The following is a 6,000-nucleotide window of genomic DNA, read 5'->3' as shown; positions in this document are numbered from 1 at the left end:
GTGTGTGTGTGTGTGTGTGTGTGTGTGTGTGTGTGTGTGTGTGTGTGGTGGTTGGAAAGGTGGGATTTGCTGTAAAGAAATCTGGGAAGAAAGCAAGACAGTTGCCATGGGCTGAGTTTTCTAGCAGTGTCCTTCCTATTCCCAGGTTTGTCCCATTCATCATCAGTTCAGAATAAGAAAATACAAATGCTCAGATCAGGAGTGATAATCAAACAGTATGAACCCAGGAGAAGTGTGGAGAAGATAATGAAAGGGGAAATCTAACTAGTTAGGTCCTAAGCTAATGACACTCCCCAAACCAAAGGGTAACAAAATAACAATTGATTCACCTTTTCAGGAAAAAATAAAGTTCTCAAGATACAACTTCTGAAAGTTTTACTTGATTCATGGTCATTTCTTTAAGGAGAGAATATGGCAAATAGGGTGTGGTTGAGTCTGGGCTGAGAATGGAAGAATCCCCCTTCCCACGGGCACTTAATAATAATATTGCCAACCCACTCTCAGATATCTGGGAAGGCAGTATTAGGTGGGTTCTAGGCTTTCACCCCTCCTTCTATATACTCATTTTGTGTTTTGGTTTAAAATTGTCTCAACCTAAGAGGACCTTACAAAAAAATTAATAAATTGCAAGTGGTGCATGAACTGTAAAAGAAATATCTAAAGCTGATTAGTGTATGGCATAAGTTATTAATTAAATGGGGGCAAACTAATCCAGAATTATAAAAATCATAAGAAAACACCCTAATAACACATCTCTGAATTTCACCTCAGAGATGTTGTAAGCTGGAAAGAGGTTTGCTCTCATCCTTAAAATAAGGAGAAAGATGGAAAAATTACAAACTTATTTTTTTTTTCTAACATACCAGGGAGGTTTCAGGCAAACCATATAAACTTAAAATATAAGGAGTGATAGACACCTGCAGGTAAAAACAGGACATAAATATTTGCTCACCTGGGGTACATACTGCTATGTGCCATACAAGCCAGTTAAAAAACACAGCTGAAAAAATTTAATCAATTTCTAAACCTAAGTGTGAATTATGTGAGAACTTGAAATCTGTGGAGTCTGCTCTTGTAGGGGGATTCACACCTATTTGCAGGCTTTTCCTCTTTTAATCCCATAAGGAATTGGCAGATAGAAGTGGAGATAATCCTAAGAATGCCTTTATGGTGATGCTGGCTGGGACAGGGAAATAGCAGGTATTGCTGAAGTTCTACACAGACCATCCTATCCCCTCATTCTTCATACAAAATGTTTAATCTGTAGAGGGAAGAACAACAAAAATCTTTCCCTTGGAGCACTGGTGCAAATACATTGCACATTGGGGAAAGAGAACAGGGGTAAAAGTAACAAAAAGAGATAATAACTCTGAACAATAATATATGCTGGGTCCAGAACTATCATTTAGAAGAAAACTTGCTCAGGTAATAGTCCCCACACCCCCAAGACCGAGGGACAAAATGCCTGTCTGAAACTGAGGCTTAATCAGAACATTAGAGAATGCCCCACTTTTCTGCCCCCACCACCATATGAACAAACATCGCGTAAAAATGATAGTGTAACAGAGATGAGAGAGCTGCAAAAGGCAGAACTTCTCTGGGTTACAGTATGAAGGAAGGACTAAAAAGCCAAGAGGGTAACAGCCATTAAGGAAGAAAACCTCTGGTCCTGCAGGTATGTTCATCAAATGAATACTATCACAGGTGTGTTGTACCAGAGAATCCACATCTAAAATGACAATGCTGAAATTAATGAGCTAAATGTTTGTCACAGTTTGACATAGCTATCCAAGGATTCTATGGAATTATAGGCTGCTTTAGTGGCAGAAAGGTCCCTTTTATACCAAATGGATACATATTAAATCTATTCAACACTGGTTGTACCACATTTTGATTTCTGTTGCAAACCTGAAGGGCAACCTTTTAGAGAGGCCTACCGCAAGCAAACGTTCAATAGGTTGTAATTTAATGTGACAGTACTCAAAACAATTCAAAATGAATTTGTTTGAAAAATCAAGGCATGTTTAATCATGAGAAAGAAAAGCCTATGGAAGATATCTTATGTGTTCAAAACCACTGAAAGGATTTTCAGATGGAAAATTCCACATTTTGTGTATGATATTGAAGGATAGACATCATTAGAACCAATGTGAATAAATCATTGAGATATATGCTTTCATTCAGAAATAACTTAATTCATCATAGTAGCCTAAAGATAAATATACCACTTTGGAGTTGTACCATTAAAGATACTCAAGTATATGTTAGATAATCAATATTGGGAAATATTATTAAGTAATTTACCATTATTAGATGAAATTATATTTAATACCACTGATTGTATTACTGTATCAGAGGTGACATATATTCCAAGTTTTTCAATTCAAATTTTATATTGATGTCTTTTGAGAAAGAAAACTCATGATGATATTTAGGTTAAAAATTCTATGTAATATTAGATGCTAGAAATTTCCTAAGCTAAATTATTTGGCAGGAGTAGTGCTAACTTTTTAGTTCAATGGAAATACAAAATTCAGAAGAGAGCAATGTAAACAATTCAGAAAAAATCTTTTCAAAATGGACAAGAGATTTATTTTTATTTATTAAATATACTAAAAATAGTGAAGCTACTTTGTATTATGTATCGCTTATGTTTTAAGAATGCACTTTCTTCTAAAGGAAAGCGACCTCAATACATTCCATGAATCATCCTTTAGACAGGAAGCACTCCGATTTGCCAATATCAGTGAATGTGATTCTCTCATTAGTTTTCTTTTTGTCTCTGTCTTCCACAAGATTTAGATACATTTAAAAATACCATTTGACATTCAAAGAATATATCATAGCTTATATTTAAATATGAAAAACTCTATAATTTAAAGGAAAATTTGACAATGTTTTGTAGCTTGTATTTATAAGGAAGACTTCATGAAACAAGACGCAGAACTAAAAATGGTTTTTGGTTTTGCTTCTGCAAAAAAGGAATTTGCTGTCAGGAATAACAGAATGTGAAACAAGACTTGCAATTCATCAATACAATTTTTGTTTAAGCTGCAGCAGAGTTTGCTGAACAAATGTAGTGGGATTTGTGTGCAGGAAGGGAAAACTATTCTGGATTCACACAAAAGGGCTATTTGTTCACTGCAGAGTCCTTTGGGTTGTGTATGGTGACAAAGCAACACCTGTAACCCTGGCTTATTCTCCTGAGTTGAAAAAGCACAAGAACATTATCTGTCTATGTTTCCCAGTAAGAGATTGCCTGGAATTAAATTTAAAAATAAATATAAAAAAACATGTAGCAAGCATTATTTTTTAAATAAAATTATCTCAATTAATTATTAAAACTCTAGGTTAAAGTAAAATCCAATGAAAAGGCAACTGAGTTTACTTAATAAACACAAATGAACTACTTGTTTTTACTATTTTAATAATTTTTCAATAATAATTATGTTAATTCATATATTATATTTCATTTAATTCACATAAATGCCAACACATCCAAACCTAACAGTTTTAAGCAACTTTGGGGAAAATGAACAGGCAAACTATATAATCAACTTTGTTTTCTGCAATGTTTCTGTTTTCTGTTACTTTTACATTTATGAGTAATTGATGCAAATGAAACCAAGCTATAACATGGAGAAGCTCCTTTCTTGATCAAGCACGTGCATCTTGTGTCCAAGAATGAAACCAAAACAAACAAACAAAGAAGCAAAAATCCCTGGTCACTCAACATAATGTACTTGGAAATGACACATACTCCCAATAGCCAATGGCACACACATTCCAATTAACAAAGCAGGTTGCATTGTTAAGCCTTATATCAGTATAATTCTGCTGCAGGAAAGGGCCCAGGAGAAAAAGGAAAGAAATATTTTTAATCAATAATAGAATCCAGAACATATGTAGATAAAGATATAGTTGTATCTTAACACTCATGTAGAGATCTCAGTTCACATCCTCATCCTCAATTTCAGATAAGTGTGCTGGAACTTAGTATGGAATTTTAACAGACTCTGGTTGGATAAGCCAGGTATTTCTCCACAATTATTAACAGTTAGTATACACGAATGGCACACACTTAATTGAAAATGAAAAGCAAAGGAAACACTGTCCTAAAAATCATAATTAAAAATTGCACTGAATTGTAAGCAAATGTTTATTAACCTTCAACGTGGCTATGAGAAAATATAATTATGAGCACTGGAGGGGATGGACAAAAAATACTGAGGGTGATCTCAGTGAGATTTTTAAAATTCATCAGTATCTTGAGAAATTGATTACATTGGTGTATACCATCAATAATGTGACAGTACCTATGACCCAAATCTCATAATCAGTGCATCATTAATTTATCTTAAGCTTCTCTTAAATTAACAATGAGGATTGTGGTATATTTGTCTCTTAATTTAAACATTTGTTTAAAAAAAATGAAATAGAGAAAAAGGTCCAGAGAAAAGAAAGTAGGAAAAATACTACATGCAGAACACCCAAAGAACTAGAAAAAAAATTTAAAAACAAAAGAAGAAAGATGTATATATGAAAAATTATTTGGTAAATAGAACAATCTGATTTAAGAGCTGTCAATGATAGAACAAAAGGGGAGTAATAAGATAGGTAATTGATACCTTTGAGACAAATAAATGCCATAGAAAACCTAGTGAGTATAGTTTATATATCTGCCAACACTTCCATCTTGGGTCAAGAAAAGCTGATTTGTTACATAAATTGTGAGTGATGAGGATTAGGAAAATGCAGGGCCTTTGTAGACTATAACAAAGAAAGGAAATTAAAAAATAAATAAATAAACTCTGTATTCTTATATACAACCTACATACAATTCCTTTGTACCTAAAAGGGGATGATATGTTTTAATTGAGCAGTAAAATAGAATTAAAAAAAGTTATATTCACATTGCGACTTCCTGAAGAGGAATAAAAAGGCAAGGAGTTCTAAGTTACAGACAGTGAACTATCAAAGGATATGCAAGCAGGAAGTCTTCCAAGAAGTATCAAAAAAAAAAGAAAGTATGATTTGAACAAATGGATTAGTGAATAATAAGAAAACCTATCGTTCTTATGATTTTTTTTTGTTTTAGTATTGAAAGACTTTAACATTGACTACCTATGTGAGCTACAAGGGTTCTATATTCCCAAATCAGAACATTTATTTTGACCCTTATGTTCAAAATAAGTGAATGTATATGTGAACTTCAAAGAAATAATAAGTGGGTGAATTTAACATTTGTAAGTTTAAAGAAAATAACTTTTGAGATGGAAGGTATTTTTCACAGATTATGATGAGATCTAGTTAGATTTTTATATAGTTATTCTATTTTTTGTTTGTTTGTTTTACCTTTGTTTTGCCCCTTTCCTGAGTGTATGGACACTGTTTTTTAAGTATCATGCTAGAAGTTTAGCAGGGGAGCTGTGGGGGGGGGGGGTGGTTTATAAGAAGATCACATGGTAAGTAGACCTAATTACAAAAGAATATTTAAAACTCTTCTTCCACCTTGTAACACACAGAAAATTTGAAGTTTGTGATGCACCTCTCAAGCAACCAGAGTAATGTTGTTGAAAACAGGATTTAACTGGAAATGGGAAGTAGTATTAAAAGATTTATATAGAGTTGAAGCTAGGCTTAATGTCAGTCCTTTCCCTCCCAAAAAATGTAAACACAACATTGAATTATAAGAAAGTAAAAAGTATTTATGTACTCAGCCATAAAAAGAAAAGAAATTGAGTTATTTGTAGTGAGGTGGATGGACATAGATTCTGTCATACAGAGTGAAGTAAGTCAGAAAGAGAAAAACAAATACCATATGCTAACACATATATATGGAATCTAAGGGGAAAACATTTTTAAAAAGGTCATGAAGAACCTAGGAGTAAGACGGGAATAAAGACACAGACCTACAAGAGAATGGACTTGAGGATATGGGGAGGGGGAAGGGTAAGCTGTGACAAAGCGAGAGAGTGGTATGGACATATATACACTACC

This window comes from Aethalodelphis obliquidens, unplaced genomic scaffold (genome assembly GCF_003676395.1).
Source record: "Aethalodelphis obliquidens isolate GAN/ISIS:26980383/991018 unplaced genomic scaffold, ASM367639v1 scaffold16, whole genome shotgun sequence".
In the NCBI taxonomy this organism is placed as follows: Eukaryota; Metazoa; Chordata; class Mammalia; order Artiodactyla; family Delphinidae; genus Aethalodelphis; species Aethalodelphis obliquidens.
The sequence above is the reverse complement of the archived record's forward strand: the minus strand, read 5'-3'. Positions refer to the sequence as shown.